The sequence below is a fragment of the Rousettus aegyptiacus genome, unplaced genomic scaffold (genome assembly GCF_014176215.1).
Source record: "Rousettus aegyptiacus isolate mRouAeg1 unplaced genomic scaffold, mRouAeg1.p scaffold_m13_p_14, whole genome shotgun sequence".
NCBI lineage: Eukaryota > Metazoa > Chordata > Mammalia > Chiroptera > Pteropodidae > Rousettus > Rousettus aegyptiacus.
In genome coordinates, this window is record NW_023416289.1 from 14,704,612 (window position 1) to 14,717,225 (window position 12,614).

The window sequence follows — 12,614 nt, forward strand, 5'->3', positions numbered from 1 at the left end:
CCCAAGTATTATCTTTTTGGAGTTTTGCTTTGGCTTTTGCTTTAACAGGTTCTGATTCTGGAACACGTTAAAAGCAATGGGATTTTGTCCCCTGCTCCACAGAGGTTCCCTCAGCTCCCAGAATTTATGAGGGTACATGGGAAACCAGCACCAGGCAGCAGTGTATTAAAAATAATATAGCATAAGTAGGAATAAGAGGGCTTATTCAAGGAATGCAGGGATGGAATTAAGAGCAGAAAATCCATTAACATAACATGTCACTTCAGTAGGTAGGATGATAAAAATTGGTGGACTAGGCAAAGAAGATGCAGTAGTCCTTCCTTATCTGGGGTTTTGCCATCTGTGGTTTCAGTCACCTGTGGTCAACAGAAGTCCTAAATGTTAAATGGAAAATCCCAGAAATGAACATAAGTTTTAAATCGTGCACCACTCTGAGTAGCATGATGAAATCTTGTGCCATCCTCCCCTGTCCCACTTGGGGTGTGAGTCATCCCTTTTTTCCAGTGTATCCATGTTGTAAATGCTCCCTGTCTATCACTAGTAGCTGTCTCGGTTATCAGATCAACTGTCATGGTATCACAGTGCTTGTGTTCAAGTTACCCTTATTTTACTTAATAATGGTCCCAAAGAGCAGGAGTAGTGATGCTGGCAATTCAGATATGCTAAAGAGAAGCCATAAAGTGTGTGTATGTATAGAAAAAAAATAGTATATATAGGGTTTGGTATAATTGCTGTTTCAGACCTCCACTGGGAGTCTTGGAACGTATCCCCTGCGGATAAGGGAGGGAGGTCTGCCCTGCTTCTTGGTCATGGTAAATCTTGAGGATCTCAATTGACTGTCAGCATCCTACTGAACCGTGGAGCTTTGGGACAGTTTCTCAACATGTGGTTCACAGAATATCGTTTCCTAAAAACATTGTGGGGTGTTAAAGGATAAGCCCTTTATCTCCCCAACCCTCAAGATTGGTCCGAAGCTCTGAGCTGTCTTGGGAGCCACACCAGCCCCAGTCCCGGGCCTTCTTCGAGGGCAAGCCCAGAGTGCCTTCACCAGAGCTGACCTGCATCTTGTCTTAGGTTCTGGCTAAGTAAGACACAGACAATCCTGGGTTCGAATCCCAGCCCTGCCTCTAGGAGGCAGTGTCCTCTGAGCAATTTAACTCTCTGAGCCTCTATTACTTCATCTGTAAATTGTGAGCAGCGGTCTCTACCATGAACTAATCAAAGCACACCGCCTATCAAGATGCCTGGCACACAGTAGGTGCTCGGCAGGTGACAATCAAACCTTCGAATTGTAAAAATATCCCCCAGACACAGATCTAAATGTGAAAGGTAGAATAGTAAAGCTTCAAGATCAAAACCCTGGAGAACATCTTCATACCCTTGGATTTCTTAAAGAGGCTACAAAGGTACTAACTATAATAATTGACAAATTATATCCAATATTAAATTATAATAAAGATGTTTGGTGGGAGTTTGGGCTTTGAGGTGGGCAGGGGGCCATAGAACTGCACAGGGAATGAGATGTGAACAGAGTCAAGGCCACAGCTGGAGCAAGCGGAAGGTTTTGAAAGAGGCTTTCTAAATACTCATCATTTGCAACCTGCCCCAGGACACAGGAGAATGTTTTCCATGGTGGTGTCTGTACAGGTGCCTGGAACTAGTTACTGGATCCCAAGACACAAAAGGGTCCTTCACATCTTTACGGAATCATCCATTTTTCACGATTAGCTGTTTCATTCTAATAGGTTTGTTCTTTGTGGAATACCCAAGAGAGTAGTTGCATCATTAATTACGGCAGTTCAATGTCAAACAGAATTAACAGAACATAATATGTCTTGGGATGATACAGAAAAATTAATTTTGAAACGTAGGCCTCATGTTCAATGAGGGGATCTAAAACAGTATTTCTTTAAATGAGCGATAAGTAAAACACCCTGCAGGATTCCTTTTTCAGTTTGAAAAAACGCAAGTCGTAGCAGCAGCTGACAGGAAATGTGAGATATTTACTCAGGCTGTCTTTTGATGATGACTCACATTACCAGTTCCTCGGTACCTCTGATTACCTATGTTTCAGTATTAGTGTCATTTTAGTACTTCTAATACTGCAAAGATTTTTTGCAGTTGAAGTATTGTTCTTGGCTACTGAATTAAACTTAGAAATAGACCCTCATTCAGTTTTTATCATGTGATTTTATATTCTACTCTAAATCAAAGCCAGTGTGGAACAAAGGGAAATAATTGTGCACACCTCTCTCCTCTTGCATGTTTCATCAGCTTGCCATCCCCGTGGCTCCTGTGATAAGACGACGGTGCAGAGCCAGGCCTTTTCATTCTTGTGCACTTAAAAATACCCTACTTCAGGAGAAATGCTAGATGCGCTAAGATTCAGCACACTGATGGGGAAATGACAGGTAAACCTTTGTCAAACCAGCCACTGAAGTTCAGCTACTATTGTGGTTATACTATTTAGTGCAGTGTTTTTATTTAATGCTCAATATAATTTATATTTTTAAAGAATTTAAAGAACACCCCACAGGTTTCTGAATATTCAAATTCCGTTATAAACTACATATTGTCTGGGAAGCTGATAGTCATGTTGTTTTAGATAATTGGATTTTATGCTTGGTAGACATGCCAGTGCGCGAGTATTGCACAGGTGTAATTGATCCTTCTGCTCCCTCACAAGGATAACGAGGGGCTGATGCCACAGTGCTACCGTTCTCACTGTGTAGAGTGTGTTGGTGACACACTGTGCACGTATAACAGCCACACACTACAATAGTCCTTAAACTACTGCGATCACTGTCGATATTTTAAAGTGTTAGAGGAACCTTTCTACCTTGAAGAAAATGTGAGATTTCTGAAAAGACAGGAAGGAGGAGAAAGAGCCCCGATTTGTAACATTTGCCAATTTCCATGGTGTAAACACTCCCGTCATGGTGAATTTCAAGCTGGCTACCCATGGTTTGACAATGGCTCAGGAAACTCCTGGATATTTAACTGTTGACTCTTGTGAGCTGGTATTTCTACTAAACAAACAAAACAAAACAAAATAAACAAACAAACAAGAACTCTAGAGAACCCCCAGAAAAGGAATTCCTTAGTTCTCGCTCCAGCCATTTTGAGTCCCTGGCGTCTCGGGACACGGAAGGGGAAGGGCTGCGGCAGGCAGGGGAGGAGGGCTTTGGGTCTGATTGTCCACTGCCTCCAACCGAGGCTGAGGGGAACCAGGTAGTAACAACCTTTCTCGTTTTAAAGGTGTAGCTTGGGTCACAGTTTTACTTTCAAAAGAGGGCTGCTCTTTCTTTGCATCTTCCTGAGAACAGGGCAGCTGGCTCTGGAAGGGCACTTTATGTGGAATCAGGCTAGGAGCCTCAAAGTTTCAGCCATGAACACACCGTGTGACCTGGTCAGTCCCAATCTGCATCTCAGTTTCTGCACCTGTGGCGTGAGGCAGTTGGGGCAGAGTCTAAGGGTAAAGCCCAGAGGGTCAGCAGATGACCTCTTAGATCCAATCTACAAGGTCGTAAGAACCTGTCCTTGAGTTATCCCATCACGTGATGGGGTCTGTCAAAAGGCTGGCACCTGGCTGGCCCCTGATGAGAGCCTGTCTCATGTCGCCTCTCAGAATCAACCTGGGGCCGGCTGGGAGGGAGAAAGAAGATACGATCTCTCCTCAGAACAGTCTTGGGAGAACCCTGCAGGAAAGACTGAGCGAGTTCTACGGCTCTCACTGTGGCATTAAAGAGCCAGAAGAGAAAGAAAAGAACAAATCCTTATTGAGCACCTATGTGCTCACCAAACTCTCAGTCACACTGAAAACTGGGTCTCATCCCATTTTATAGGTAAGTAAATGGAGGCTTGGATGGTTTAAGTGTATTTACTCCAATGGTTTTTGAACCTGGGTCTTTCAGCTCTTGCTGTTCTTACTATATTAGGCTATATCCAAACCCAATCCCCAACTTTACCCCTACTCCTAGGGGATACAGATATCATCCAGCTGCTGATGGGCCTGGGGTCTGGGCAGAAGAATGTTCTGGAATGACTCTTTTGTGCAAGCCTGGAGGTCACCTGGAGGTCCACAGACATGGAGTCCAGTGGGGATCAGATGGGAAGAGGGAGCAGCCCCTAGAAGCTCACGTTTTGGGGACTAATGGAGGACATGGTGCTTTAAATGCAGAGAGCAGCACACAGAGGGAGATCTGGGAGGTGAGAATGTACTCAAGTTCCCAGAGGGACCAGTGTGGCCAGCGCTTTGGGCTCGGACACGGAAGCTCTGCTTTTCAGGCCTCTCCTCCTCGAGTGATCCCTGGGCCCACGGGGTATGCGACTTCTCTCTTGTGCCCTGTTTCTCCTATCTGGTAAGCATGCGGGCCTGCACCCTTCTGCAGTGACATCATGGGGGACCATCAGCCGTTCCCAATCACCCTAGGCACAGTTCCAGGTACAGACCGAGTTGAGTGTTGGGGCAGCTAATGTAGGGTGGCCCTTGGCAGAAAAATGGCAACGTCATTCATTACAGGTTCTCATTTGTAGGTAAATCCTCCCCAGGACACTTGGTTTGGGATGCAACTCTGGGGCTCATGCTTTCCTTGGCAAGATTTCTAGACACAGAAACCATTTTGCCCTCCACCAACCCAAGGTTCCGTTTCTAGATCATTCCCTTTCTTATGCTCCCTGATTGTGGCAGAAGAGGCTGGATAGTGGTCTAGGTGATGACGATGGTGCCTTGGTTCAGGAGGTAAGTGGTGGAGGTGGCAAGACGGGTTCAGAGTGGAACGTGAACCTGTTAGGGTTTGCAGATGAATTGGATTTGGGGTGGATGAGAAGGCGATCAGTAAAAAAATGACAAAGTTTGGGGCCTGAGCATGTGGAAGAACCGAGCTGCCATTTACTGAGGTGGGGAAGACGATGGGCAAGTTTGGTGGGGGACTATGAGTCAAGATTTAAGGTTCGACATGTTATATCTGAGATGCTCTGTAGACATCGGGTAGAGATGTGGGGTGGACAGTTGGATATATGAGTCCGGAGTTCAGGGAGAGTCTGGAGCTAGAGATGTAAATTTGGGGACTGTCAGTATATGGTGCTGCTCAGTGCCATGAGGCTGGAAGAGATCACCCAGGGAGCTCACTGCCAGGAGACGGCGAGGTGCAAAAACCTTGGCGGCTGGGAGTGCTCTGCAGAAGCCGGAGGGGGCGGGGGTCCTGCTACTGTTGTTATTACTACATTAAGTGCTCAAGCTGAGGTGGATGTCCTCTTACCAGGGACTCTAATATGAAATGATTGCGCATTTAAAATTAAGATTAGCCATCAGATGCTGAGCACTCACTACAGGCAGACTCCGTGCTAGGCCAGAGAACTCCGAGGAGGGGCGGCTGTCCACGGGGCCACAGAGCGCTGCTGCGTGGGGGACTCCCTGTCCAAGGGGTGAGGGTGAAGTAAGGGACGTGATTCCACTCTGCTCCTTTTGTCCAGCTGTGGTTTAGCTAAAATTGAGCCCTGGAAAGACCCACCTGAAAGCCCACCATTTTACCATTTTCTAGTTGGGTCACCTACTTTCTTAATGAATGGGCTTGAGCCTTAGTCTCCTCATGTGTGGAATGGGCACACTGACCCCTTCCTTGTAGGGCTACTTCAAGGGAGCGAGAGGTCAGGTAAAGAAATGATCACATGGCCTTGTAAGCTCTTTGCCTGTGAAATCTTCTTTGATCCACATAGCAGCTTTCTGAGGTGGATACTCTTATCAGCTCCCATTTCTACAAATGAGGAAACTGAGGTTCCGAGAGAAATGACTAGCAAAAATCACTCCTTCTATTGCCCTGCCCACTTCAAAGTCAGACCTCGGCAAATAGGGTTTCATTCCTCGGGCAGCTGATCACTGGATAGTGCTTGCATGTATCTAGAGGGTCTGAGGTTCCATCCAGGCTCGGCAGGAAAGGGCTGCAATTGATTACCGGGGTCTGCTCTGGGCACAGATGTGGGAAATAGTGGAATGAGCCCCATCATTTGCCCTCCTTTCCCTTGAGTCCCTCCTTCTGTTGATAGCTAAATTTCTGCAGAGGTAACTGCTACAATGAGCAGAGCAGAAAACAATAGTGCCTGGTCCAAACTCCATATTCATCTCCAAAGTCCCCGCCTGTCTCCATTTTCCCTGACCTAAAGATGTGGATAATACTAAGCTTTGTAGGGAGAGAGGGTGGTCAAAAGGACAAGACTTTCAAGTTTCTTGACCATCTTCTCAGTGCTTGGCACCAAGCTAGAGTCTCCTTGTGGCATGTCAAATCTGAGCATCAAACTAAACGTTTGGTAAAACTCTTTCCATTTTATAGATGAGCAAATTGAGGTTTCTAGATGTTAAGTAGCTTGCTCCAGGTCACACAGCTGGTAAGGGTCAGTGCCAGGTTGTACTTGAACCCAAGCACTGTCTACCATCTCACACTGTATCTGAGGGAAGCCCAAGCCCACCCATGTGCTCTGACAGGCTGTGGTTCCTGCCAGCCTGTGGGCAGCCTGTGAGCTGAGCAGAGACTTCTCTGTGGATCTATGGATGCTACTTTCAGCCCTCCTTCCTGCGTTTCTACAGGTTCAGTCTCCCCTAGGGTCTCAAAGCCCTTCCTCCCCCAGATCTGTGTCTCTTCTTCCTCAAACCTCGCAGTGAGCTCTGTGGAGCTGCCATCTGCTGGTGATGAAGAAGAGGTTGTGAAGCATCTGTTCTCGGAGCCCAGGTCCCGGGGGAATCCTGGGCCACCCTGCCCAGCTGGAGCCAGATGGAGAAGGCTCCCACGCCTCCAGCTTTCCCGAGGAGGCAGGCTAGTCCTCCCCCTTCTCACTCAGTGCTTAAGGCTGGAAAGTGGCTCCTGGGCCCGGCACTTGCAGGCAGAAAACCTGACTTTCCTCTTGTGGCTACGTGGCCAAAACCCTCTGAGCTTTGCTGGGGGAGGGCTTCCCTGCCTTTTCCTTCCCTGCCCTTCCCTTCTCCCTCTGCCTGAGTCTTCTCATGTGCCGAATAGGAGAGGGATGATGAGGTCTGCTGGGGCCATCTCTGCGAGGGGCCGAGATGAGCTGAAATGCCTGGAAGGTGAGGTGGGGTCCTGGTGGAATGCTGGGTGTGGGCAGTGCCAGGGAGGAGCTGGCCCAGCCTGGTCTGCTTAACTCTTGCCCGTCTCCTGAGAGGCTAGTAGACAGTCCTGCTTCCCCAGTGTCTGAGTTGTGGAAGGTGGGCAGAGCCATGCCGGGGGCCCTGCTCCCCTGCACCAGTTGACCCTCCCCTTTCTTTCCCGACCTCCTGAGCTCTGACTCTAATCTTCCTTGGGACAATTTAGGGTTTGTTTTCCCTTCTGGGTACTTTTCCCTTTGCCTTCCTCAGTCTGCATGGGATAGAGGTGTGCAAACCCAATCAGGAACAAGCTATAGCTCCCATCCTAAGGCTTCCAGGTGTGACTGGGGTCTTGGTATCTTCACATGCACTGAGCAAGATAATTTTGTGAGCTAAGAAAGTTAAAGCAATTTCCTGTTAGGTATCTAAATTCACAGAGCAGGTCTAGGTCCAGAAAGAAAGTGTTAAAAAAGAGGGTGTGTGTCCACATCAGTGTTCCCGTGTCAGGTGTTTTCAGGATGTCTGGAGCTCTTGTGTTCTGTGTCCCTTCTAGAAACTGTAAAACTTCTGGTCTGCAAGCCCAAGAGGCTACCCACAGGGCATCTACTTTGTCTCAATTTGTTCACTTGTCTGGTTGTTCAATAAATGTTTACTGAGGCAGCGATTTCCAGGTTGGGTCTGAAGTGGGTGCCTGGATGGGAGCAAAGTCGGAATGGCAACCTGTTGACCCAGTTTGGAAACCCCCAGGTCTCCTTGGGTGGTTGGCAGTGATGGGTGTGTCGGAGGGAAATGAGGGTCACTCCCAGATTTCTCGCGTGAGGATCTGAGTTGGTGGTGTCCTAAACCAATACAGCAAAACCAAGCAAAGCCAACTGGGAGGGGAAGACAAAGAATTCTACTGGAGACAGGCTGGACTTGAGGTGCAGAAGTGGGGACTGCCCAGGGCGGGGGAAAGGTAGCAGAAGGCAAAGGAAGGAACCAGAAACTGAGGCAGAAACTCGGGTGGGAGAGAGTCATGGAAGCTGGCAGGCTATAGGCTGCGTCTGAAAGCAGAGTGTGAATGAGAAGGCCAGGGGCAGGTGTGGGCAGAGCCGCCCTCTCCCACTGCTGAAGGAGACCGTGAATGCATGGTCAGAGCCCAGACGGCCGGAAGAGCTGCAGGAGAACTCCGAGGGCCCAGAGGCAGGAAACCCAAAGGAGAAATCAAGAAAGTTGAAGTGACAACAGGGTCAGAGGTAGCTGAGAGCTGGAAACTCTGGGATGAATTTAGTGGTACAGAAGTCGATGGGGTGTCGGGGTAAGGGTACAGAACGCAGACTGGGGTGCAGAAAGGGGGGACAGTGGGCATTTCTTAGACAAGTTCAGAGAAAAGGGAAGGAACTGGATTGGACAACGTAAGGAGAAGAATTGGGCAGAAGAAGAGAGAGATGATGGAGGAAGGGGTGAGCCCCCAAACCCCACAGCACCTGGCCTGCCATTGCCTGGGATCTTCTCCAAATGAAATCCGAGTGGACCCCGGCCTGTAGGCAGATGTAAGCAGACCTGTTCTGACTGAAGCAATGGGGGGATAGAAGGCCTGGGTTCTGTCTCCTGGGCTCCCCTCACCCTCCAAGGGGCATCACAGCAGCCCCAAGCTCCTGGAACCCACTGGCCTCAGACTACCTTTCGTTTTAGAGATGAGGACTGGCTGGCCAAAGCCACAGAGAGAATCTGGTGGAAAAGTCAGGAACTGTAGCTTCCTCCCACCCCCACTGCCTCCAGGTCATTGTGCATAATGTTTGACTGTACATTTTATTCAACAAACATTTATTGAGTGCCTCCTGCATGCCAGGTGCTGGGCCTGTATGCGGATGGGAAATTCAGAGACGTATAGGAACCGTTTCTGAACAGCCTAGCATTTTGATGACCACATCCTGGAATCCTCAGGAAGTGGATATGCAGAGGGCTGTCCTGCAGCGATGGCCTCGATGAGTGCAGATGGGTAGGGCTCTGAAGGGTCTGGCTTGACCCCAGAAGGTTTTGGAAAGCCCTCCACACTCAGCAGCCCCAGCCTTCTCCACTCCTAGCTGCTTGTGGGGACAAGGACATGACCACCCCAGCCCTCTGTGGTGCAGATGTCTCTGGGCTCCAACATGCCCCTGAATGGCAGCCTTCACACTTGGCCTGGAACTTGGGCTTTGATTTCCTAATAATGCCACAATAACCCCAATAGTGACAATAGTAACAACAACTTATTGAGCTTGCACCATCAGTAATGATCTTGTTATTTCTTGACCTGTACCCTCTTTGGGCACCCATGATAGCCGGCAGCCAGGCTGGGCTCCCCCACCCCCCAGGACACCACTCTCTTCACAATGAACCCCAATGCCACCTTATTCCCCCAGGCTTGCCTGGTGATGATCCCACCCAGACAGATATGCCAACTCCCGTACCCCCGACTGTAGTGGCCCCTTGATGTTTAAGATTTAACAATTAGGGTTTCGACTATTTGGAACAGGGACTTCAACCCCTAGATGCATGACATGTAGTCAATGGCACAAATTTGAACAGACATTAGTGAGTGGAGGGGACGCATTAACCACAGTCAGCACGGAGGACAGGAGATGACCAGTAGATAAATGGGACCTAAGGTAGGGTCTCTGACGTCACTCAGACTCACAATCCCAACTCATTGAGGAGAAAGGATAGGGAGGCTATGTGTGTTCTCCCGAACTGCAGCAAGCGATGGCGGTTTTGAGGTGCTCAGAGGATATCACAGGAGAAAGCAGGGGGCTGCCATGAGGAGAGGTGAAGGGGAGCCAGGGGCAAGGGTGGCAGCATGAGTCGGTGAAGGTGGGTATGATGGAGACGAGGGCAGTACGGTAGAGGGGGCTTTGAGCCCCAGGTTCATCTGATTGAGCCCATTGCCTGGACTCAGGGGCACCAGGGTGCTGTGAGAAGAATGTTATGGGCAAAATCATCTACTGGCTTTATCAGATGAAATGAATTAGGAAATGAGGGGCTTCCTGGTGGGGATGCTCCAGGAAGGGTTTCCTTAGGACGGCGAATGCCCAGGAGTATGTTCTGTGCAGCCCTCGTCCCATGAGACTGCCTGTGTTCAGTTAAATTTGAGAAGACCATTGGGCTTTCTCTTTCCTATGAGATCCTCACAACACACATCACCACATTAAAGGCTCTGAAAAGTTCTGCAGTAGCAAGACCCACTTAACTTGTCTTACCTGTATTCCCCACACATATTTGGAAGTGGAATTTTTTTTAAGTGACCCCATTAATATCCCTAAGAGGAAGTACTGATACAGAGGGATTGGCAAAAGTGACATTTCTCTTGCAGAAATCAGGGGTCTTATGTGTTACCCTCCCCCACCCATCATTACATATCAGCCCCTGAGCAGACCCCTGGAGCTCTCTGGCTAAACATCCTAGAGACATTCTTTGCAACCCTGACTCTAAGATTTGCCCCCGCCTGGCCCCGAGCCACAGAAGGATGCGGGTGGAGACTTACAGGGACAGGGGCGTTTGAAGGACATGTAATCCTTGGAGCAGAATAGAGGAGCCAGCCTGCCTACTTGTACAGGTTTGACTTCGAGAGAAAAGGGTTCGCCGTACACCTGTAAAAACACAGAAAGATCGGTGATGAGGGAGCCTGCGCCTTACCCACCAGCACTCCACACTGGTGCTCGTGTGCCCTGGCTGTCAACCTCTAGGGAGAGGATGGTGACTTTGAGACGTGTCAACCTCGGCTGGGTGCTGGGGAGAGCTCTGGGCTGAGGAGGACCCTTAAAGATCTACTCGATGTCCTCATTTCACAGAAGGGGAAACTGAGACCAGAAGAGGGTGAGGGGCTAGTTCAAGGTTCCACAGCGGGCTTTGGAAAGGTGTTCATAGACACTTAGTTCAAACCATATTATTATTACTATTGCCCCAACAACTTTGAGAGAATGTTCTTTTCATAAACAAGGAAGTTGAGGCTCCGAGAGGTTATGTAGTTCTCCAGGGTCACTCAGCTCCTACTTACAGGCTGGGAGTAGAACCCAGGTCTGTTTGATTCTAAGCCCACACTGTCAGCCAGCATAGTCCCTTAGAAGGCACCTAATATTCAGTAATAAAGAATGAAAATGTTCTTCCTAAACTGCCCCTACGTCTACCGCATGAACTTGGGGTGAAGCCTGCATGTCTGCGCAGCAAGAGTGCACCGGTCACTCTAACACCTATTCGCCATGCAGGAAACTCTCCAAATGTAACCCATCCTCTCATGCTGCTAAAGATCTGAACTGGTTCAGTCTCTTCTGAGCCCCAAGTGACATGAGGCTGTGGAACAGCAGGGAGATGCTGTTCTTATTTCCAGGGAGTGTGGTCACTAGATTTTTAGAAATGAAACTGCACCACTGGAGGGTTGCTGAGCAGGGACCGTGGATGCAGAGCCCAGCGGGCTCTTGCAGGGGAAAGCTGGTAGCCACAAGCCAATAGGAAAAGGGCCAGTCCGCTGCAGGTCTCAGGAGGCAATCAGCTTCTCTGATTCTGGGGGTAACATCATTGTGGACAGTACTTTTTCTTAAGAGGCAAGTCCAGAGGTTCCCATTCTTGTCTCCCCAAGGGATCCCTTTTATTGTATATAAACATGGGTCCCATGTTTTAACAGCCCAATGGCCAAACTGCACTGATCAGTAACTGGTTTTTCTATTTAATAAACATATCAAAGACCTATCTTTGGAGAGCTAGAGCTCAGAAGTCTAATTCCCGACTGTTGATATCAACTCTGCCGCTTCCAGGCAGTGTGACTTTGGGCAAAGCACTTTACCTCTCTGAGCTGTAGCGCCCTCAGGAGAAAGTAGGGTAAGAACACGTTACCTGCTGCAAGGATGAGGGGAATGAACAGACCCCCAGGCATGAGATGCTTGGCTGCACTGCTGTTCGAGGGGTTGAGGGTTAGGGGGTGATTGCTGTGCTGACCCAGGAATCCCTCTCTCCAAGTGGCTCCTTCCAGCTCATCTTACCTGCTGTGAACCCAGACTGTCCTGAAGCCCACTCCCAGGCCCCATAGAACCCAACTTGAAAGTTCTGCTAGGGGAAATGAGGGTAGGATGTGATCTCCCCAGGCCAGCTAGAGGTCTAGTCGGCTGCTTGGGCCACTGTGATTTTCCACCAGAAAATTCACTAAGACTCTCAGGGCCTGGATCTGTGCTTTCTAAAAATTCATATGAGTACACGTGTCTGTGTTCCCCTCTGTGTGTGCGCCCATGTCCATTGTAAGTTGCATGTACATCTGTAAGGAGATGTAAGTGGGCTGACAGGTCATTTCTTGTGCTGCTTCCAGAGAGGTCTTTCTTAAAGGCAAACTGGATAATGTCATTCCCTTACTGAAAACCCTTCCGTAGCTCCCCAGTGCCCTCAGGAGAATGCCCTGGCTTCCACTACTACCTCCACAGCCCCAGGTTCCTGCTTACCTTTCTAATGAACTGCATAGTGTAAGTGCTTAATAAATGCATGCTGAATGTGCACTGCCTATAGGGGTGACCTG